The sequence below is a fragment of the Heptranchias perlo genome, chromosome 3, assembly GCF_035084215.1.
Source record: "Heptranchias perlo isolate sHepPer1 chromosome 3, sHepPer1.hap1, whole genome shotgun sequence".
In the NCBI taxonomy this organism is placed as follows: Eukaryota; Metazoa; Chordata; class Chondrichthyes; order Hexanchiformes; family Hexanchidae; genus Heptranchias; species Heptranchias perlo.
This window is the reverse complement of record NC_090327.1, coordinates 93,738,652-93,763,140: the sequence shown is the minus strand read 5'-3', so window position 1 is coordinate 93,763,140 and position 24,489 is coordinate 93,738,652.

Here is a 24,489-nt window from a genome sequence, read left to right as displayed (position 1 = left end):
GACATCCTAGGTGTCTAAACGAGGTGGCTACAGAGATAGCAGATGCATTGGTTGTGATCTTCCAAAATTCCCTAAATTCTAGAACGGTCCCTGTGGATTGGAAGGTAGCAAATGTAAAACTGCTATTCAAGAAAGGAGGGAGAGAGAAAACAGGGAACTACAGGCCAACTGCCTGACATCAGTCCTCAGGAATATCCTGGAATCCATTATTAAGGACATCCATTATTAATGCAACAGGGCATTTAGAAAATCATAATATGAATAGCCAGAGTCAACATGGATATAGTATATTTGGATTTTCAAAAGGTATTTAATAAGGTGCCACACGAAATGGGGTTGAGGTTAATATATTATCATGGATAGAGGATTGGTTAACGAACAGAAAACAGACAGTTGGAATAAACGAGTCATTTTCAGGTTGGCAGGCAGTTACAAGTGGAGTGCCGCAAGGATCAGTGCTTGGGCCTCAGCTATTTACAATCCATATCAATAACTTAGATGAAGGGACCGAGTGTAATGTATCCAAGTTTGTTGACGATACAAAGCTAAGTGCGAAAGTAAGCTGTGAGGAGGACACAAAAAGTCTGCAAAGGGATATAGACAGGATAAGTGAGTGGGCAAGAAGGTGGCAGATGGAGTATAGTGGGGAAATGTGAGGTTATACGCGTTGGTAGCAAGAATAGAAAAACAGATTATTTTTTAAATGGTGAGAAATTATTAAATGTTGGTGTTCAGAGGGATTTGGGTGTCCTTGTAGACAAAATACAGAAAGTTAACATACAGCAGAATTGTATTCCATCACAATCTGTAACCTTATGGCCTGGCATATCCCTCACTCTACCATTACCAACAAGCCAGGGGATCAACCCTGATTCAATGAGGAGTGCATACCAGGAGCAGCACTGGGTGTACCTAAAAATGAGGTGCCAACCTGGTGAAGCTACAACACAGGACTACATGCATTCTAAACAGCTGATGGAGCATTCGATTGACAGAGCTAAGTGATCCCACAACCAATGGATCAGATCAAAGCTCTGCAGCCCTCTCACATCCAGTCATGAATGGTGGTGGACAATTAAACAACTAATGGGAGGAGGAGGCTCCATAAACATCCCCAACCTCAGTGATTGCAGAGTCCAGCACGTGAGTGCAAAAGACAAGGCTGAAGTGTTTGCAACCATCTTCAGCCAGAAGTGCCAAGTGGATGATCCATCTCGGCCTCCTCCCGATATCCCCACCATCACAGAAGCCAGTCTTCAGCCAATTCGATTCACTCCACGTGATATCAAGAAACGGCTGAGTGCACTGGGTCCCGACAACATCCCAGCTGTAGTGCTGAAGAGTTGTGCTCCAGAACTAACCGTGCTCCTAGCCAAGCTGTTCCAGTACAGCTACAACACTGGCATCTACCCGACAATATGGAAAATTGCCCAGGTATGCTCTCTCTATGGCATGTTGCTTCCGCTGTTTAGCATGCATGTAGTCCTGTGTTGTAGATTCACCAGTTTGGCACCTCATTTTTAGGTACGCCTGATGCTGCCCCTGGTTTGCAGTGCATGTGTGTAAATGCACAAAGCATGGTAAACAAGGTTGGTGAGCTGCAGGCGCAAATAGCCACATAGGAATACGATGTTGTGGCGATAACAGAGACCTGGCTCAAAAAAGGCAGGATTGGGTACTAAATGATCCTGGATAGAAGGTGTTCAAGAAAGATAGAGAAGCAAAGAAAGGAGTGGGGGGGGGGGGCGGGGGGGGGGGGGAGGGTGGCAGTATTGATTAAGGAGAATATTGCAGTGCTGGAGAGAGAGGATGTCCTGGAGGGGTCAAGGACAGAATCTATTTGGTTAGAGTTAAGAAATAAAAGAGATGCCATCACACCACTGGGTGTATTCTATAGGCCACAAACTAGTGGGAAGGATAGAGCTGCAAATTTGCAGGAAAAGTTATAGAGTAGTGATAACTGGGGACTTCAACTATCCTAATATAGACTGGGATAACAATAATAATATAAGAGGCAAAGAGGGGGAGGAATTTTTGAAATGTGTTCAGGATAACTTTCTTAACCAGTACGATTCCGGCCCAATGAGGAAGGAGACGTTGCTGGACTTGGTTCTAGGGAATGAGACGGGCCAAGTGGAGCAAGTGTCAGTGGAGGAGCATTTAGGGATCAGCGACCATAGTATCATAAGGTTTAGAATAGTTATAGAAAAGGACGTGGACAACTCTAAAGTAAAAATACTCAATTGGAGGAGGGCCAATTTCAATGGGATGAGAACAGATCTGGCCCAGGTAAATTGGAATCAAAGATTGGCAGGCAAAACTGTAATTGAACAATGGGTGGCCTTTAAAGAGGAGATGGTTCGGGTACAGTCTAGGTACATTCCCAAGAGGCAGAAAGGTAGGGCAACTAAAGCCAGAGCTCCCTGGATGACAAAAGAGATAGTGAGTAAGATGAAACGGAAAAACTTGGCGTATGACAGGTGTCAGGTTGATAACACAAGTGAGAACAGGCAGAATATAGAAAGTTCAGAGGGGAAGTGAAAAAGGAAATAAGAGGGGCAAAGAAAGAGTATGGGAATAGACCAGTGGCCAACATAAGAGGGAATCCAAAAGTCTTCTACAGGCATGTAAACAGTAAACGGGTAGTAAGAGGAGGGGTGGGGCCGATTAGGGACCATAAGAACACTAGAACATAAGAAATAGGAGCAGGAGTAGGCCAATCGGCCCCTCGAGCCTGCTCCGCCATTCAATAAGATCATGGCTGATCTGATCCTAACCTCAAATCTAAATTCATGTCCAATTTCCTGCCCGCTCCCCGTAACCCCTAATTCCCTTTACTTCTAGGAAACTGTCTATTTCTGTTTTAAATTTATTTAATGATGTAGCTTCCACAGCTTCTTGGGGCAGCAAATTCCACAGACCTACTATCCTCTGAGTGAAGAAGTTTCTCCTCATCTCAGTTTTGAATGAGCAGCCCCTTATTCTAAGATTATGCCCCCTAGTTCTAGTTTCACCCATCCTTGGGAACATCCTTACCGCATCCACCCGATCAAGCCCCTTCACAGTCTTATATGTTTCAATAAGATCGCCTCTCATTCTTCTGAACTCCAATGAGTAGAGTCCCAATCTACTCAACCTCTCTTCATTTGTCCACCCTAACGGAGATCTACTCATGGAAGTAGAGGGCATGACTGAGGTACTAAATGAGTACTTTGCATCTCTCTTTACCAAGGAAGAATACGCTGCCAGAGTATCAGTAAAGAAAGATGTAGTTGAGATACTGGATGGGCTAAAAATTGATAAAGGTGAAGTAGTAGAAAGGCTGGCTGTACTTAAAGTAGATAAGTCACCCGGTCCAGATGTTGCTGAGGGAAGTAAGGGTGGAAATTGCTGAGGTACTGGGCATAATCTTCCAAACATCTGTAGATACGGGGGTGGTGCCAGAGGACTGGAGAATTGCAAATGTTACACCCTTGTTCAAAAAAGGATGTAAGGATAAACCCAGCAACTATAGGCCAGTCAGTTTAACCTCAATGGTGGGGAAACTTTTAGAAATGATAATTCGGGACAGAATTAACAGTCACTTGGACAAATGTGGATTGATATGGGAAAGCCAGCAAGGATTTGTTAAAGGCAAATTGTGATTAACTAATCTGATAGAGTTTTTTGATGAGGTAACAGAGAGGGTAGATGAGGGCAATGCAGTTGGTGTGGTGTTTATGGACTTTCAAAAGGCGTTAGGCAAAGTGCCGCATGGCAGGCATATCATCAAGATTGCGGCCCATGGAATAAAGGGGACAGTAGCAACATGGTTACAGAATTAGCGTGGCATGGGCGGACACGTGGCAGATGAAATTTAACACAGAAAAATGCAATGTGATACATTTCGGTAGGAAGAACGAGGAGAGGCAATATAAACTAGAGGGCACAACTCTAAAAGGGGTACAGGAACAGAGAGATCTGGGGGTATACGTGCACTAATCGCTGAAGGTGGCAGGGCAGGTTGAGAAACGGTTAAAAAAGCATACGGGATCCTGGGCTTTATAAATAGAGGCATAGCATACAAAAGTATGGAAGTCATGATGAACCTTTATAAAACACTGGTTCGGCTACAACTGGAGTATTGTGTCCAGTTCTGAGCTCCGCACTTTAGGAAAGATGTGAAGGCCTAAGAGAGGATGCAGAAGGGATTTACTAGAATGATTCCAAGGATGAGGGAGTTTAGTTACATGGATAAACTGGAGAAGCCTGGGTTGTTCTCCTTGGAACAGAGACATTGCGAGGAGATTTGATAGAAGTATTCAAAATCATGAAGGGTCCAGACTGAGTAGATAGAGAGAAACTGTTCTCATTGGAGGAAGGGTCAAGAACCAGAGGACATAGATTTAAGGTGATTGGCAAAAGTACCAAAGGTGACATGAGGAAAAACTTCTTTACACAGCAAGTGGTTAGGATCTGGAATGCACTGCCCGAGGGGGTGGTGGAGGCAGATTCATTCATGGCCTGCAAAAGGGAACTGGATAAGTACTTGAAAGGAAAAAATTTGCAGGGCTACGGGGATAGGGCAGGGGAGTGGGACTAGCTGGGATTGCTCTTGCATAGAGTCGGCACAGACTCGATAGGCCGAATGGCCTCCTCCCGTGCTGTAACCTTTCTATGATTCTAAGATTCTGAGAGTGCTTGACAGGGTAGATGCTGAGAGGCTGTTTCCCCCAACTGGAGAGTCTAGAACTAGGAGGAATAGTGTCAGGTTAAGGGGTCGGCCATTTAGGACTGAGATGAGGAGAAATTTCTTTACTCAGAGGGTTGTGAATCTTTGGAATTTTCTACCCCAGTGGGCTCAGTCATTGATTATGTTCAAGGCTGAGATAGATAGATTTTTGGACTCTGGGGGAATCAAGGGATATGGGGATCCGACGGGAAAGTGGGGTTGAGGCTGAAGATCAGTCATGATCTTATTGAATGGCGGAGCAGGCTCGAGGGGCCATATGGTCTACTCCTGCTCCTATTTCTTATGTTCTTATGTTCTTATGAGGAGGAGGATGATGGGCAACCCATTGGCAGAGCAGCGGCGCACATGGCTGCTCATGATGCTGGGGAGTCACTCATATTTGATAGATTCTCATAAGGAGATCTGCAAAGTAAAGATATTCAAGTACTCAGACTACCTGGAATGACCACCATCACTAGCAACCCTATGCCACCCCTCACCACCATTTGCACAAAAGAGTCCTACAACTACACATACACCCATTGTAAACCCACGCAATCACCATTACCACCACCATCATCATTACCACCAGCATCACTATCACCACCATCACCACCACAATCACCACCACCATCGTTATCACCACCATCACCATCATCACCACCACCACCATCATCACCATCATCACCACCATCATCAACACCACCACCATCATCACCATCACCATCATCACCACCACCACCATCATCATTACCACCAGCATCACTATCACCACCATCACCACCACAATCACCACCACCATCACCACCACCATCATTATCACCACCATCACCATCATCATCACCACCACCACCATCATCACCACCACCATCATCACCATCATCACCACCACCACCATCATCACCATCATCACCACCATCATCAACACCACCACCATCATCACCATCACCATCATCACCACCACCACCATCATCATTACCACCATCATCACCACCACCATCATCACCATCATCACCACCATCACCATCATCACCACCACCATCACCACCACCACTATTACCAACACCATCACCATCACCACCACCATCATCATCATCACATCACCACCATCAACACCATCATCATCACATCACCATCATCATCACCAGCATCATCGTCACATCACCACCATCACCATCACCACCACCATCACCATCATCACCACCACCACCATCACCATCACCATCTCCATCACCATCATCTTCACCACCATCACCATCATCTTCACCATCATCACTATCACCATTATCACCACCATCACCATCATCACCGCCATCACCACCACCACCAACAACAACTTGTAGCCAGAATTCCAAGCTGGTAGGCTATGCCATCATACATTTAGCATAACATCATAATCATTTATATATATTCTTATAGAAAAATTTATATTTTCTTGTTTGTTTGCAAACAGAATTATGTAAATTGTGTTGAAATATGTCATCAAGTCATTTGTTGGGATGTCATCATTGTACCAAAATGGTATAAGGCACCTATCATTTCCCAAACAATAAAGAATTTGCACAAGACATTTTCATGAAGATGATGTCTCTTTAGCAAGTTGGAAGAAAATAAGATGCTGTTCTTGAAGATCCAGAGGTTAAGTGTTCAAATGTTTTGTTTAGTTAAGAAGTCTTGGTGCATTCACCCAAGAACTTTAAGGAGTTTCACTTTGCACCAAATGCTGCAGTTATAATAGCCTGAATCTAGAATCAGAGCCCGACCTGACACTAGAGGGGAAGAAATAGCCTTGCTCCGCCTCACTTCAGATTTAGTTTGGGCCTTGACCCCTGATTTGCACTCCACACAAATTTAGCGTCGGTGTGATGCTGAAACGACTTTTCACCAGTGTTAAACTTATAGTGTGAACTCACCATCAGTTATGGCCACATATATGGCATATAATCCTTTTAGTAATTCAAGTATAACTGTGTCTGTGTGTTTTGTGCTACTAGCAATGATGACCCAGTACTACCATCAGGACCATATTACATGTGATGTGACAGGCTGGATTTCCCTCTTTCTGGTAGGGTAGTGGCGGGTCAGGATTTCTACTCACTCTTCTGGTTCCGCCTAACACAGATCTATTTTCCCAGGTCAGGGTTAATTAGACATGTACAGTGAGGTCACAGCAAGAGGAAGCTGCTGCTGAAACAGGGAAATTGAGCAGTGTTGCAGCAGGGACATTGCTCCAGCACCAGAAGATCTTTAAAAAGGCAGAAGAGCCCCAGAGATGTAAATGGCCGCAATTTTTGTAGGCATTGGTTGAGACCAAAGCCTACAAAGGTCAGTGCCGGGGCCTGTTTGGAGAGAGTGGAGGCCTTTACTAGGCCTTTTCTCTCAATTGACAGAATTCAGAGCCTTAACATCGCTACACCAGGCTTACTGTGACCTTTCACCAGGTGGTCGTGGGGAACAGTGGTAAGAGGGGCGGATAGAGGGAAATGGATCAGGAAGTCAACTCTGCCCCTGTTGGCATATACATGCAGTGGGTGGGGAATGCATAGACGGTGGTGGTCCCAACAGGGGCAGGGAAAGGGAAATGGTGCTCGGGCGGGGAGGCAGCGATAGGCCTTGCCACCTGATTTCGAGCAGGATTGCAGAGGGGATCCCAGACTGACATATCAGTTCTACAGTGCACCTGCCAAAATATTATCAATGTTTGAATAAAACATGTTAATTCTTAATACTGCTATAAGAAAACCTTTTTAGCAACATTTTATGAAGCTTAGCTCGGTTCTCATTGAATGTAGTTATAGTGTCCTTCCACTCGTAGAGTATGGTGAGAGTGTGCTCTCAGTGAACATACAAAATGAGCCTCATTTACAACCTTTGACTTTCAATGAACTGGTCTAACAGGGTGAGGGAAGGTTACAAATATTTATTCATCTGAGTGACCAAGTAGACAATAGAAACTCTTTGTGTAAATCCACAACGAGCTTCTATTGTCTATTTGGTCATTCAGATGAATAAACATTTGTCAAGTTGGCTTATTTGGTTTGTTTATAGCTTCTGTTGATAAAACTGTAAACTATTACAACTGAATTTTAAACTTTGAAAAGGTTTTGTGATTGGATCACACTTTAATTGTCAAACTCAGCCTAGCCTGGAGCAGCCTATTAGAATTGTGTTTATGCAAAGAAATTAAATTCTGCTGATTTTTATTTATTCTTACAGGCCATAGAGTTACTACAGAGGTCATCTTTTCCCAGGTGAAAACCCAATCTTCAATGGAAGATTGGCAGAAACCCTGGGTAAATGGCCATTTACACTCTTTCTCCAGGGTTTCTGCTGAAGTTACAGCAGGAAGAGCTTCATAGAAATTCTACCCCAGTGCTTATTAGCAGATGTGCCATCAATGACTTTCATCATGCTATTGTTGGGACTGACGTTTATAGGCTGATGAACTGTCTTTACAAGTAAACTTCATCTTGGTTTCATTGTGTTAAATGTTTCCACAGGGAACAAGCGTAACTTTGATAGACCACAGCGTCTTAGTTTAAAGGAAGTTACTGTGTTATAGGCAATACCTCCGGAATTCATAAAGGAATGTCGAATTTAATAGGATGTGGTGCTTATCTGTAGTGATCACTTTTGAATGCTATTTAGTCATAGAATGTTTTAGCATAGAAACAGATTGTTTGGCCCATCAAATGAACAACAGAACATGCTTGAAAATAAACAAATCCAGGTCATAGTGGAATTAGAAATGCTAAGACACAAGCTCGATTTCCCACTCTGCTGAGTTCCTGATCTTCACTGTGGGAAAGACACTGAGCGAGACCAAACAATCCCCATGGAGAAGAGAAAATCAGAGAATTGTTGCTGGTGCACACCAGCTAGCAGCTGGCTCAAGAGCAGTATAGGTGGAGGCCTAGGAGGAGTGGGTCATGAGTTGACCCTTAAGCCACATGACCTGAGCAGAGGTTAAAAAAAAGGAGTATTTTAAAATATCTTGCACCCTGAACAAAAAGGATAGTGATCACAACAATTGTTTAGCCAGGGAGTTTGGCAGGTTTTTTAAAATTGATTTTGGATAAACAGATCCTAATTAGACATGAAAGCAAAATATCAAACAAATATTTCCAACCATTCTACACAAGAATGGATGAGTGATAGTATTGAAATGACCTTTGAGAACATGTGGTGACTGAAGCACAATATAATGCCAATGAAGGGATGGAAATGGTAAATGCACAGCTGATTACATACTCAGCTAATGCACCCTGTAAACAAATTGCTACAACACTGGTTATTTGATCTTAGATCTGTGGCAATTTATTCAATTAATAATGGAAAAGGCCATGCATCCTATACAAGCTTGTTTACTTCATTGATTTATAAGCCCTGTGATTTATTCATTCTGCAATTGAATCTGAGCCCTTGGATTCTTTGTGCTTAAATTACTTTCATTTGTCACATTTAGTATTTGTGTGGATCTTTATCATCATAAACTGTCCTGGTAATTTAAAGCTAAATGTATTATTTTAAGTGTTTTAAAATGAGAAATCAAATAGTATATACAATAATGAGTGGAGATTGTACAATTGAAAGCAAGCAGATTGGCCGGAAATTGCTTTCAAAATAACGGTGAGCCCAACAACACTCACCGTTATTAATGGCGAAATCGAAGAGCGAGTTCTGGTGACCACACATGCATAGTCAGATGCAAAAACCCGGAATTTGCTCTTCCTGGTTCATCAGCGATCTGACAACTTCGCCTTAAAGGGACATTGCCAGCTGCAACCTATAGAATCAATGGACCAGCGTCAACTTGCTCTCCTGCCAAGCTGAAAACTAACAGGTGCACTCTGTTTTTTTAAGTCTAAATTAAGTTTTAATAGTGTGGTAAGTCTTAATGACTGCCAAACAATCGCTCTGGAACTAAAAATTAACTTAAAAAATTTGGAGTCTCATTACTCCTGATTTTAATAGTTTCTGGACATTTAAAAAAAATTAAATTAAAAAATTAAAAATTTTCTTTTACTTTTTCCTTCTGTCTCTTTTATCTCAGTCTTTTAATCTTATTGTCTCTTCATTTCATTTTCTCTATCATTTTATAATACCTTATCAGGCACATCCAGGTTTTTAGTTTGCGCAGTTCATGAATGAACTGCACTTCCTGGTTCTCACAGTGTGGCTTGCTTCAAGCTGATTGGTTGAGGGGCCTTAGTGATCCTTTCACTACTCAGACGGCCCGGGAAAGAACACTGATGTTATTTGAACTCGCAGATCAAGGAAGTTGCCGCCAAAAAGAACACAATAACTCAGTGGGTGAGTTTAAATCTAACGAGCGGTGACCACTGCTGGTTCGCCTCTCGGAGCAATTCACTTTATGTGTTCATTTCACAAGAGTGAAAATCTCAATTTTGTAAAAGCACAAAAAATTATTCAACAAGTGCATATATTTTAAGAAAAAGGGCTTAACATGTCATTTAATAAATAGAATGTACTTCATCAATAGGTTATGATTTTTATCTCCAAAACAGAACATGGCCTAGAAATTCCTTTAGGCCATTTTCAGAGCTGCAAATAGGTGGGTAAAGACAACGGTCCGAAGATCACTAGAAATTGGTCCTCAAGCCTCATCTACATATTCAGGGAGAGCAGCAGATGCCTGTTAAGTCTACACAGGCTTGCCCGACAGAAAAATTCAATTGCCTCATGGGCAGCAGTGTTCAGGTAAGTCCCGGGGGTGAGGGGAAGGAGGAGGGAGGCCAATCGTGGCCGGCAGGAGTACTGTGGAGTTGGGGGGGAGCAGGAGCACTCCTCCTGACTTGACATTAAAAGTATTTTACTTACCTTTTCAGTGGCAGCCACTTGCTAGGCTGCACGGATGCTTGGAAGACCTGAACGGAGCAGGCGTTAGTTTATTAGCAGCCCTGCTCCGTTCCTATTCTGATGCATAAACACAGGTCAAAGGTTGACTCGACTTCATATCTGAAGCAACCATGACTGTCTTTCCCCTTCTAGTTTAACTGCCTCTTCACCTCTCTCTCTTCCTTTAAATTGGTTCTTAAAACCTACCTCTTTGACCAAGCTTTTGGTCACCTGCCCTAATATCTCCTTATATGGCTCCGTGTCAAATTTTGTCTGATAAAAAGCTCCTGTGAAGAGCCCTGGGACATTTCACTATCACTACGTTAAAGGCGTAATATGTTGTTGTTAAAGAACCTTCAAGGCTGTCTTTTAGATGATATAAACCTTCAAAAAGAATTGCTCCATCTCCAAAGTGGATGATGGAAGTCATGGAATCATAGAATGGTTACAGCACAGAGGGAGGCCATTTGGCCTATCAAGCCCATGCCAGCTCTTTGCAAGAGCAATCCAGCTAGTCCCACTCCCCCGCTCTATCCCCGTAGCCTGCAAATTTTTTCCCTTCAAGTACTTATCCAATTCCCTTTGAAAGCCATGATTGAATCTGCACTCCTTTCAGGCAGTGCATTCCAGATCATAACCACTTGCTGCGTATAAAAGTTTTTCCTCATGTCACCTTTTGTTCTTTTGCCTATCATCTTAAACTTTTGGTTCTTGACCCTTCCACCAATGGGAACAGTTTCTCTCTATCTACTCTGTCTAGACCCCTCATGGTTTTGAACCCCTCTATCAAATCTTCTCTCAACCTTCTTTGCTGTAAGGAGAACAACCCAGGCTTCTCCAGTCTACCTGGATAACAGGAGTCCTTCATCCCTGGAACCATTCTAGTAAATCTTTTCTGCACCTTCTCTAAGGCCTTCACATCTTTCCTAAAGTGCGAAGCCCAGAATTAGACACAATACTCCAGTTGTGGCTGAACCAGTGTTTTAAAAAGGTTCATCATAACTTCCTTGCTTTTGTACTCTATGCCTCTATTTATTAAGCCCAGGATCCTGTATGCTTTATAAACTGCTTTCTCAACCTGCCCTGTCACCTTCAACGATTTGTATGCATTTGGCCCCGGGTTTCTTTGTTCCTGCACCTCCTGTAGAATTGCACCATTTAGTTTATATTGCCTCTCCTCATTTTTCCCACCAAAATGTATCACTTCACATTTCTCTGTGTTAAATTTCATCTGCCATGTGTCCACCCATTCCACCAGCCTGCCTATGTCCTCTTGAAGTCTATCACTATCCTCCTCACTTTTCACTACACTTCCAAGTTTTGTGTCATCTGCACAATTTTGAAATTGTGCCCTGTACACCCAAGTCCAAGTCATTAATATATATCCCAGTACCGTCTCCTGGGGAACACCACTGTATACCTTCCTCCAGTCCAAAAAACAACCGTTCACCAATACTCTCTGTTTCCTGTCACTTAGCGAATTTCGTATCCATGCTGCCACTGCCCTTCTTATTCCATGGGCTTCCACTTTGCTGACAAGCCTATTATGTGACACTTTATCAAACGTCTTTTGGAAGTCCATATACACATAAACCGCATTGCCCTCATCCACCCTCTCTGTTACCTCTTCAAAAAACTCAATCAAGTTAGTTAAGCAAGATTTGCCATTAACAAATCCATGCTGGCTTTCCCTAATCAATCCACACTCATCCAAGTGACTGTTAATTTTGTCCCGGATTATCATTTCTAAAGGTTTCCCCACCATCGAGGTTAAACTGACTGGTCTATAGTTGCTGGGTTTATCCTTACACCCTTTTTTGAACAAGGGTGTAACATTTACAATTCTCCAGTCCTCTGGCACCACCCCTGTATCTACAGATGATTGGAAGATTATAGCCAGTATCTCTGCAATTTCCACCCTTACTTCCCTCAGCAACCTAGGATGCATCCCATCTCCGTGGACCGGGTGACTTATCTACTTTAAGTACAGCTAGCCTTTCTAGTACCTTTTCTTTATCAATTTTTTGCCCTTCTAGTATCTCAACTACCTCCTCTTTTACTGTGAGAAAGTCAGAAAGAAAAAAATAAGTAAGTAAAGAGTTTGAGAGATTGTTTTTGAAAAGATAGAAATGAATAGAATGAAAGTGTTTAAAACGTTTTATTTTTCATTATGCTATTTTGAACTGATTAATGTCGTAGGTTCAGGTTAATATTGCATTAATAAAGCTGCTCTTGACAATGAGTAACTTTAACATTAATGCTTATTTCAGTGTTGTGGTGCACGAGTTGAAAGGTTATTTAAAAAAATAGTTTGGACCAAGGAGTCAGGCATTTCTTTGGTACTGCTGGCAATTTAAGGGTTAACAGATAAGCCTGCAATAAGGGTTACAGCTGTAGAAATATAATATTGTATTTGCTGTGATATTTTCCAGACAAGTTTCATAAAAACAGTTGCATCCTGAAACAATTTCATTGTTTTACCCTCAGAGAGTAAAATACATATGTTTTTGTCATACATCAACCACTGGAATAGGTTTACGATTTCAACACCTATTTATCTTGATATTTTCCATATGATTGGGTTTATGCGTCAGACACAGGACATAATTTTATATTTGTATTTTTTGCTGGGTGGAGTTGGTCTTGATTTCAATGCTTTGCCCTACAGCACAATACAACGGTACTTCAGAGTGTGATTTCCGAGTGTGATTTCAGAGCTCCCACACTCCCAGTGGACGGGTGTGCTCAAAGGGAATGCTGGTTAGAGAATCGGCACTACAGTGTTGTAGCCCTATCCCTGACCTGTGCTCACTTTGAACGTGGGTCCCTGCTGGGAGTAAGGGATTGTTGAATTTACCCATAGATTTCTGTGCTATGTTCTATGTCAAAAAAAAAATTGAAGTCTCATTGAGGCGTAGTGATAATAGGCAGGTCCCAGTGTAGCCACATAGTCCAGAAGATCCCAGGATTGATTCCTCGTCTGTATTGGGGCAGCAGTCCTGGGAAAGGAAGGGCTAAAGAAACTAGCCAGTGTTCTTGTTCTCGATCGCTATGTAGTTACTCCTATTGGAAAGTACACATGGATGGACATGTATGGAAAATGGGTGAGGAGGATATGATAAGGTTTAACTGTGATTCCTTTCGCAAGCAGTGACAGCCAGGGGTCGATTTTCACTTGGAGTTAATGGAACGGTAACAGCCTCAAAATGGGATCCGTAGCCTTACTGCCCCGTTAACCCTGACAATGTGGCCTACCATCAGTTTGAAAGGAGCTTACCTCCAGTTGTCCAAAATGCTTACCTGTTTCAGGTGGTAGGCCCATTTTAATATAAAGTTAGGGTCCTATGACACAAATAAGACCCCGATTCAAACCATTTTAAGTTTGAACTGGTCAGAGGGTGCGTTGTGCAGGTTCCGATCAGTTCCATGGGTGATGGAGCCTACGAGGCCCAGCAACGGTAAATTTGGAATTACTTTTGTGGGGCCTGGAGGAGCGCTCCTGCTGCTCCAGGCCCCAGAACAATAATCTGAGCTGCTGCTGACGAGAGGCTCATTCAGAAGTCAAGAGCAACCCCTCAGAGTCTAAGCTCACACATGAGGAATGGCCACTTGGGTGAAGCAATGGAGGGTTATCGCCATCCATGGTGTAATACAATCATACGGGCCAGTTTTCCTTCCCTATGGGACTCAGTTCGCTGAAACTCCACCCCTTTTACATGGCCCACGGATTTTCAGGAATCTCCTGGCTCTGTATCTGCATTAGGTTCAGGCCCATCAGAGGCAGCATTCCCTGCCTCCCACCTCATTTTCCAATATGAGTGTTTGCTAGGTATCACCACACAGGAGTGCCCAGAAAACATGGCACTGTGACCTGCCCCTAAACTCCCCCCCGCCACCCTCACCCCCCGACCGCAGGGTTCCAGGGGCAGGCCAAAGAGTTTAAGGTAGGCCCTTTTTATGTTTTATGTTTTAGTATTGTTATGTCAAAGAAAGGCAGTAATATGGCTCAAAGCAATAAATGGCAAAGTGGCAGAAAGGAAAGTTGTGGAGGTGGGTGCACACCGAAAGTCTCAGCATGTATGTGCCTGACAACCATGAGTTCCTGGTTTCAAGCGTCGGTGGTAAATATGCTTGATCAGTTTATAAAAGTGCTGGGATACCATCCCAGCACATACTGACCTACTTTGAGTGTTGCCAGAAGCAGGGCTCCTACAGCTTAAGAAATTCATCAATTATCTCTATTCTGTATTTCCAAGTTTCTAGTTTTATATTCATAGCAGCTTCACAAAATTTGCATGTACGTTCAGGAATAAAGAGTCTCTTGTCAGCGACTTCAACTACTTCTCATATTCTTCTTTACAAATGGAAATACGTTCTTTGGACCAATTGCTGATCAAACAATTAATGGAGTTTCATGCTGGTATCCAAGAGCTCGAAGTAGAATGCAGCAACTTCAATGATGCAGACTCAAAACGTGATTCTCAAACTCCCGTGATCGCTTCACCAATCCTTTCTCATCCACTGCATCCTTGTGTCACACATCAGCAAACAGTGCATCCTCGAGGAGGGATGCTGTACCTTGACAAAGCAGCCTAAGCATGCTTTCTAGTGACAAAGATCAGATTAAATCACTTCCAATATCACTGAGGTCATTAGTCAAGAGTTAGTTAATAGTGGGTTTAATGGTTACTTTTAGGGGATACTTTGCAATTTGTTGTGTATGGCTGTCCATTCACATCATTCAGGTATGTGCTGATGTGGACAGTTCAGATTCAGTGGCTGAATGCAAAATAATGTCAAAGAAAACCCTAAATGTTTTAGCTAGTCTAATTAGATTCAAGACATGCGGACAAACTACTGCTGCTCTGTATTCAGTGCATAGCGCAGCCCAGGCTGATTGGTTCTATAGTTCACAAAGCAACTCAGAAACCCTGTACTTTTTCCCTGTAACTGAATCACCCCAAAACACTGCTGTGGAACATGAGGAAGGAAATCTTTCTGTAAGACCTTTCATTTTACTTCACTTATATTAGATTTCACTATATAACAATGTAAAAGGAATAGTAATAGGAAACTGTTGCAAAGGAGCACGAGGAGTTAAAAACAAAGTTCTTTTGTTTTCTTATGTAGGTGCCAGTTAATTAACCGTGATTCAGGACAATGAATATTAAATAGTTTGCAGCTTCCAGCAATTTTTGGTCACCGTTTTATCTTCAAGTCACACTCTTGTCAGTGTTATGAGTTCTCAATAGCTCGATGACTTTGTCAATATTGCAAATGATGTGGAGATGCCGGTGATGGACTGGGGTTAACAATTGTAAACAATTTTACAACACCAAGTTATAGTCCAACGATTTTATTTTTAATCCCACAAGCTTTCGGGGGCTTTCCCCTTCCTCAGGCGGTGTGGAAATGACAATTTCGAATCCTTCGCATTTTAAGATCACATAACAATGCCTGGTGATTACTGCCCGTTGCCAAGGCAATCACAGTGAGCAGACAGAAAGGTGTCATCTAAAAGGCCACTGAATATACAACCCCCCCAAAAAAAAGAGAGAGAGAGAGAGAAGGAAGACAGTCAATGACCCGTTATATTAAAAACAGATAACATTTGTTCGCTGGTGTGGTTACGTGTAGTGTGACATGAACCCAAGATCCCGGTTGAGGCCGTCCTCATGGGTGCGGAACTTGGCTATTAATTTCTGCTCGACGATTTTGCGTTGTCGTGTGTCTCGAAGGCCGCCTTGGAGTATGCTTACCCGAAGGTCGGTGGCTGAATGTCCATGACTGCTGAAGTGTTCCCCGACAGGGAGAGAACCCTCCTGTTTGGCGATTGTTGCGCGGTGTCCGTTCATCCGTTGTCGCAGCGTCTGCATGGTCTCGCCAATGTACCATGCTCTGGGGCATCCTTTCCTGCAACGTATGAGGTAGACAACGTTGGCCGAGTCACAGGAGTATGAACCGTGCACCTGGTGGGTGGTGTCCTCTCGTGTGATGGTGGTATCTGTGTCGATGATCTGGCATGTCTTGCAGAGGTTACCGTGGCAGGGTTGTGTGGTGTCGTGGACGCTGTTCTCCTGAAGGCTGGGTAATTTGCTGCGAACGATGGTTTGTTTGAGGTTGGGTGGCTGTTTAAAGGCGAGTAGTGGAAGTGTGGGGATGGCCATAGCGAGGTGTTCGTCATCATTGATGACATGTTGAAGGCTGCAGAGAACATGGCGTAGTTTCTCCGCTCCGGGGAAGTACTGGACGACGAAGGGTACTCTGTTGGTTGCGTCCCGTGTTAGTCTTCTGAGGAGGTCTACGCGATTTTTCGCTGTGGCCCGTCGGAACTGTCGATCGATGAGTCGAGCATCATATCCCGTTCTTACTAGGGTGTCTTTCAGCGTCTGTAGGTGTCCATCGCATTCCTCCTCGTCTGAGCAGACCCTGTGTATTCGCAGGGCCTGTCCATAGGGGATGGCCTCTTTGACGTGGTTAGGGTGGAAGCAACGGAACTACGCTGCCTACATGAAAACCAAGAGCAGGAAGCTTGAGAAACTCGGCATCACCACCAGCATCGACCAAGCTTCCCCTGGTACCACGGTTGCAACCACAGGGAAGTCTATCGTCAATTTGTCCGACCACACCCTTCAACCAGACGAAATCGAAGTTCTCAGCCGAGGGCTCAATTTCTGCCCCACTACCAAAATGGACCCCACTAGTCTCGCGGCAGACACAGAGGAATTCATCAGGAGAATGAGGCTCCGGGAATTCTACCACAAACCACAAAATTTCAGCAGCGAACCCAATGAGACAATCAACGATCCGGAACAGCAGACAGAGGGATCCGCGATACAGCAACCGAAGAGGAAAGAGTCTCACTGGACTCCTCCAGAGGGTCGTTGCCCTCAGCTTGACATGTATGCTCAAGCTGTCAGGAAATGCGTCTATGCCAGATTCATCAGCCGCACTCGGAAGACAGTCCAGAATGTCACCCGAGCACAACGCAACGCCATCAAAGCTCTCAAGACCAACCGCAACATCGTCATCAAACCAGCGGACAAAGGAGGAGCCATAGTCATACAGAACAGAACGGACTATTGCAAAGAAGCATACCGACAACTGGACAACCAGGAACACTACAGACGGTTACCCGCAGACCCGACCAAAGAACACACCCATCAGCTCAACAAACTGATCAAGACCTTCGATCCAGACCTTCAAAACATCCTATGCACTCTCATCCCACGTACTCCCCGCGTGGGAGACTTCTACTGCCTCCCAAAGATACACAAAGCCAACACACCCGGACGTCCTATCGTATCAGGCAACGGAACCCTGTGTGAGAACCTCTCTGGATACATCGAGGGCATCCTGAAACCCATCGTGCAGGGAACCCCCAGCTTCTGTCGCGACACTACAGACTTTCTACAAAAACTCAGTACCCACGGACCTGTTGAACCAGGAACACTTCTCACCACGATGGACGTCTCGGCACTATACACCAGTATCCCCCACGATGACGGCATCGCTGCGACAGCATCAATACTCAACACCAACAACAGCCAATCTCCAGACGCCATCCTACAACTCATCCGCTTCATCCTGGATCACAATGTCTTCACCTTCAATAACCAGTTCTTTACCCAAACACACGGAACAGCCATGGGGACCAAATTCGCACCCCAATACGCCAATATTTTCATGCACAAGTTCGAGCAGGACTTCTTCACTGCACAGGACCTCCAACCAACACTATACACCAGATACATCGACGACATTTTCTTTCTATGGACCCACGGTGAGGAATCACTAAAGAGACTACACGATAACATCAACAAGTTCCATCCCACCATCAAGCTCACCATGGACTACTCCTCAGAATCAGTTTCTTTCTTGGACACACGAATCTCCATCAAAGACGGGCACCTCAGCACCTCACTCTACCGCAAACCCACGGACAACCTCACGATGCTCCACTTTTCCAGCTTCCACCCTAACCACGTCAAAGAGGCCATCCCCTATGGACAGGCCCTGCGAATACACAGGGTCTGCTCAGACGAGGAGGAACGCGATGGACACCTACAGACGCTGAAAGACGCCCTAGTAAGAACGGGATATGATGCTCGACTCATCGATCAACAGTTCCGACGGGCCACAGCGAAAAATCGCGTAGACCTCCTCAGAAGACTAACACGGGACGCAACCAACAGAGTACCCTTCGTCGTCCAGTACTTCCCCGGAGCGGAGAAACTACGCCATGTTCTCCGCAGCCTTCAACATGTCATCAATGATGACGAACACCTCGCTATGGCCATCCCCACACCTCCACTACTCGCCTTTAAACAGCCACCCAACCTCAAACAAACCATAGTTCGCAGCAAATTACCCAGCCTTCAGGAGAACAGCGTCCACGACACCACACAACCCTGCCACGGTAACCTCTGCAAGACATGCCAGATCATCGACACAGATGCCACCATCACACGAGAGGACACCACCCACCAGGTGCACGGTTCATACTCCTGTGACTCGGCCAACGTTGTCTACCTCATACGTTGCAGGAAAGGATGCCCCAGAGCATGGTACATTGGCGAGACCATGCAGACGCTGCGACAACGGATGAACGGACACCGCGCAACAATCGCCAAACAGGAGGGTTCTCTCCCTGTCGGGGAACACTTCAGCAGTCATGGACATTCAGCCACCGACCTTCGGGTAAGCATACTCCAAGGCGGCCTTCGAGACACACGACAACGCAAAATCGTCAAGCAGAAATTAATAGCCAAGTTCCGCACCCATGAGGACGGCCTCAACCGGGATCTTGGGTTCATGTCACGCTACACGTTACCCCACCAGCGAACAAATGTTATCTGTTTTTAATATAACGGGTCATTGACTGTCTTCCTTCTCTCTCTCTCTCTCTCTTTTTTTTTGGGGGGTTGTATATTCAGTGGCCTTTTAGATGACACCTTTCTGTCTGCTCACTGTGATTGCCTTGGCAACGGGCAGTAATCACCAGGCATTGTTATGTGATCTTAAAATGCGAAGGATTCGAAATTGTCATTTCCACACCGCCTGAGGAAGGGGAAAGCCCCCGAAAGCTTGTGGGATTAAAAATAAAATCGTTGGACTATAACTTGGTGTTGTAAAATTGTTTACAAATATTGCAAATCTTTAGTCAATAAAGCTCATTTCATGCTGTATTTTATCAGTCACAGACTAAAGAAAGGAAGTGGAAATGTGTCATTTTTAACCGAGCTTAAAAAGATGTAACCATTTTATGATAAGGTGGCAATTATGCTGATCTCAGATCAATTTTTTAAAATTTTAAAATATACTTATTTCATAAAATTTAAAGATACGCACATTTCAATGTAAATATCACAATTACAATTCGAAACAATACAATACAGATCGTACACACACTGATCCCATCATTACAATTCAAAACACAGTACATGTCTTCTAATACATGCTGTACAATACAAGGTGAGATGGCCTTACTTGGTGGCCTTTCCCCATAGATCCTTTGTGTAGGCCGCAGCTCACTTCATTGGGTCCCAAAGCACTTACTCCTGGACCTTGGAGTGTGCCAGTCGCCAACACTCGGTTGTGGGCATCTCCCAGGTTTTGGGAGGGCCAAAGGGCCTCCTTCACCGAGTTGATGGTCTTCCAGCAGCAGTTGATATCTGCCTCAGTGTGCGTCCTGGGGAACAACCCGTACTGCACAGCGTCCTGTGTTACTGAGCTGTTGGGGATGAACTGGGACAGATACTAACGCATCTCTCTCCACACCTTCTGCTTCAAGGGACAGTCCACCAGGAGATGGACGACGGTTTCGTCCCCGCTGTGGCCTCGAGGGCAGCTCACGGTGGCACCGAAATTCCGTGCATGTTGGAAAAACCACACTCACCACCATCCAAGTTACACCCTGGTGCCTGTTGGTCAGTTCCAGCGATGAGATGTTCTGTTAAATGGCTCTCAGATCAATAGCCACAACATCCATTTGCAACCGGCACTACCTTGCTTGCATTAGGGTTGGGGTAAGGGTTAGGCTTGCATTGCCTGCTGCAACTGGGACTCTCAGATCCAACTCTGCACATATGTGCTCACAAATATGCACAGAGCTCTGCTCCTGGCCATTAAAATGCAGGTGTATCAAGAGTGAGGTTGGTAGCATCCTCAATCAGTACATTTAAATGACTTCTGTGCAAGTTCATAAAGTGTCCAGGAGGGCCAATAGATCCCTCAGCACTTTGTAAATCTGGTTTGACAGCATACTGGAGTTATATTCCACAGGGTATCAAACCCAAATGTTCTCTCTGGAGAAGGGCCAAGATCCAATTCTTATAACTTTAGCATTGTTACATTTTCAGAAATGCTAAAGTCTAGCATAAAGGCACCCACAGACATGGGTAAAAATGTGTTTCTCAAAGCATTTAATGAAGTATAGCTCGTCCTATAGAAAGCTAGCATCTGGGAGGGGGAGGGCTGGGCTAAGTGAAAACAGAGTAGCCAGTTGCTCTGTGGACCTGCCATATGTGAAACTAGGCAGCCTAGGGAAAAAGCATGGGAAGAGTCACTTGAAGCAGGCTATATCTGTGTTTACAGTCAGTTTATATTTTCTGCTTCAAAAAAAATCCTTTTTCACAAGAAAGTGGGCTCTACCCAGTGGGTCAGAAGTCCATATGCTGGAACTATAGGGATAGAAATTTGTTCGTGCCTGAATGGGTAGGCCCAAGCTGCACCCCATATTGGGCCTAGGGCCTCAATTTTGCACAGGGGGCCTCAAACAGTAGTTAGGCCCTCAGTCGAACGTTGGAAAAATCAAAGCCATCAGCTTCTGCCAAAAATGTCATACCTTGTTCCTGACTCTATTCCACTCCTCGGCCGCTCACAAGGGCTAAACCTGATGGTGTACAACTGCGATGTCCTGTTTGACCATGAGTTGACCTTCAAACCCCATATCTCATCCATCACCAAGGTATCATACTCCCCCACAAAGGGCATGTGTTAAATTGTTAAGAATGCGAAACCTGACCCCCCAACCCACCGCAAACGCTCCTACTTCTGGTTTAACTTCCGGCCGCAGGTTTGGAGGTGGCCGAGTAACCGCTCTGGAGATGCAGGTCAGTGATTTTAATATTTAAATTAGGCTCTGTTCCTCAGATTTTGGCAGCCATTTTAATTTAACAGCTGTGGGCCGGGTTTCCCAAGGCTCAGGATACCCGGCAACTAAAGGGATCCGGCAGGTATGTGCTTTTCCAGCACTGCTTTTGGGCCAGGGGGAGCAGAAGTGCTACCCCTGGCCCCTCAAGCAAACCTTCTGCTGTGATCTCTCCCTCCCCATGATCGGCCGACCCCACCCACCCCCACATTCAGCAACCCCCCCCTCCGCAATATTCAGACCCCCGTGCGATCTCTGCTCTCGAGATCTCTCCCCCCGCGATCTCTACCACTGCAATCTCTGGGCGCTAAATTGGGCTGTGTAGCGCCCGTTGTTTCGGCGCTGCACGGCCTCTCTGACATCCAAGATGGCGACTTGGATGCGCACACATGTTTCCAGTGTGACATGCGCCAGACACCATCTTGGTATAGGAGTTAGCGCAGGCACAGGTAACGAATGCTGGAAGCATGTAAAGTAGGGAGAAAATGGCTTCAATCAGTGTACAACGCTGATTTAAATTGATAGACAACATTTTGGGACTTAACGCTCAACTCAACACAATGTCAACCCCAACCATCTGAACGTGTCTTAGAGTGCCTGGAGGACCCCCTACCAGTGCTATTTAAAGGGACCATGCAGGATTTACAGGTTAGTGGCTGGATTATTGCTTCTGGCTGCTGAGACATTTGTAGCTGTTTTTGGAGGTCTCCTAGACTTGAATACTAGGACGCGGGGACATAGCCTAACATTTAGAGCCAGGACATGCAGGAGTGAAGTTAGGACATGCTTCTACACGCAAAGGGTGGGAGACGTTTGGAACGCTGTTCTGCAGACGGCAGTTGATGCTAGCTCACTTGTGAATGTTAAATCTGAGATTGGTAGATTTCTGTGAACCAAGGGTATTAAAGGATATGGGGCTAAGACGGGTATATGGAGTTAGCTCTCAGGTCCACCATTGAATGGCAGAACAGGCTCGAGGGGCTAAATGCCACTGCCACTTGCTGCCTCCTGATATGCACAACCTTCTCCTGCAAGAAAGCGGGACGTGTGTCTGGGTGATGTGCCTGTCATGGTTGAATAGCTGCCAGTGTGTGTGGCCTGTGAGTTGTGGGTGGGTGGCTTGAAACAGTGGTAATGTGTAAGGGTGAGAGGAAGCATCTGGTTGGAAGAGTTGAGTACTGATGGAAAGAATGAGTATATTGGTATGTGGGGGATGGGGGGTATAGTGCGTGGTGCAGTTGGTATGAGACGCCACTTGACAGTTGACCTCACTCACCTTGACCACTCATGTCAAAGCATTGAACTTCTTCCTGCACTGCATCCATGTTCATGTGCTGTGCGCCTGGCATTGACTTCGTCCCCCGCTGCCTCCCACTGCCTTTTGGGCATATGTCTGGAGGGCCTCTTGTTACCCCCCCCCCCCCCCCACCGCCCTTGCAGATATAGGATGTCCCTCCTTCTGTCCACTACTTGCACCAAGGTCTCTAGTGCATCAGCAGAGGACCTCGGTGCACACACTCTCGCAGGCCTGGTACCAACTCAGATTGGCAGATTGGAGGATGTGGGATTTAGTGGTGCGCAACCTTTATTCAATGTTTTAACATAACTCATCAGTGTGTAAACATAGGGACGGGACCTGCATCTGTGTTTTACGTGTGTGATGTCTGATCTCCGTTCAGACTCCGTGCAGACGGTAGACTGTTATTTTCAGCAAATAACAGGTACCAGCTACCTTTAAGAGATTTCTAAGAAACATCCTCCCTTTAAGAGCTTGAGCTCCCTCTGGTGGTGGAAAGTGCAAATTGCATTGATTCCACGTGCAAGGCCTGGAATGGAACGCTGATCACAGGTGAGTCCCCGGGTCAGCCAAAACTTGCATCCTGCCTGCGCAGGGGCCATTGGGCGCGGGGTAATAGCACATCACGCTACCTATGCCCAAAAACGGTCCTTATCCAATTTTTCCCCCACTGTCTCTCCCCCTGCGATCTCTATCTCCCCCCCATGATCTCTATCTCTCCATCGCGTGATCTCTCTCCCCACGATCTCTATCTCTCCCCCACAATCTCTCCCTCCCCACGATCTTTATCTCTCCCCCACAATCTCTCCCTCCCCACGATCTCTATCTCTCCCCACGATCTCTATCTCTCCCCACGATCTTTATCTCTCCCCCACAATCTCTATCTCTCCCCACGATCTCTATCTCTCCCCACGATCTCTATCTCTCCCCGCGATCTCTATCTCTCCCTGCGATCTCTATCTCTCCCCCACGATCACTCTATCTCTCCCCCACAATCTCTATCTCTCCCCCACGATCTCTATCTCTCCCTGCGATCTCTATTCTCTCTCCCCGCGATCTCTATCTCTTCCCCATGATCTCTATCTCTCCCCCACGATCTCTCTATCTCTCCCCCACGATCTCTCTATCTCTCTCCCTGCGATCTCTATCTCTCCCCCACAATCTCTATCTCTACCCGCGATCTCTATCTCTCCCCCACCATCTCTATCTCTCTCCCGGCATTCTCTATCTCTCTCCCCGCACTCTCTATCTCTCCCCCATGATCTCTATTCTCTCTCCCCGCTATCTCTATCTCTCCCCGCGATCTCTATATCTCCCCCACAATCTCTATCTCTCCCCGCGATCTCTATATCTCCCCCACAATCCCTATCTCTCCCCCACAATCTCTATCTCTCTCCCCCACGATCTCTCTATCTCTCCCCCATGATCTCTATTCTCTCTCCCCGCGATCTCTATCTCTCCCCGCGATCT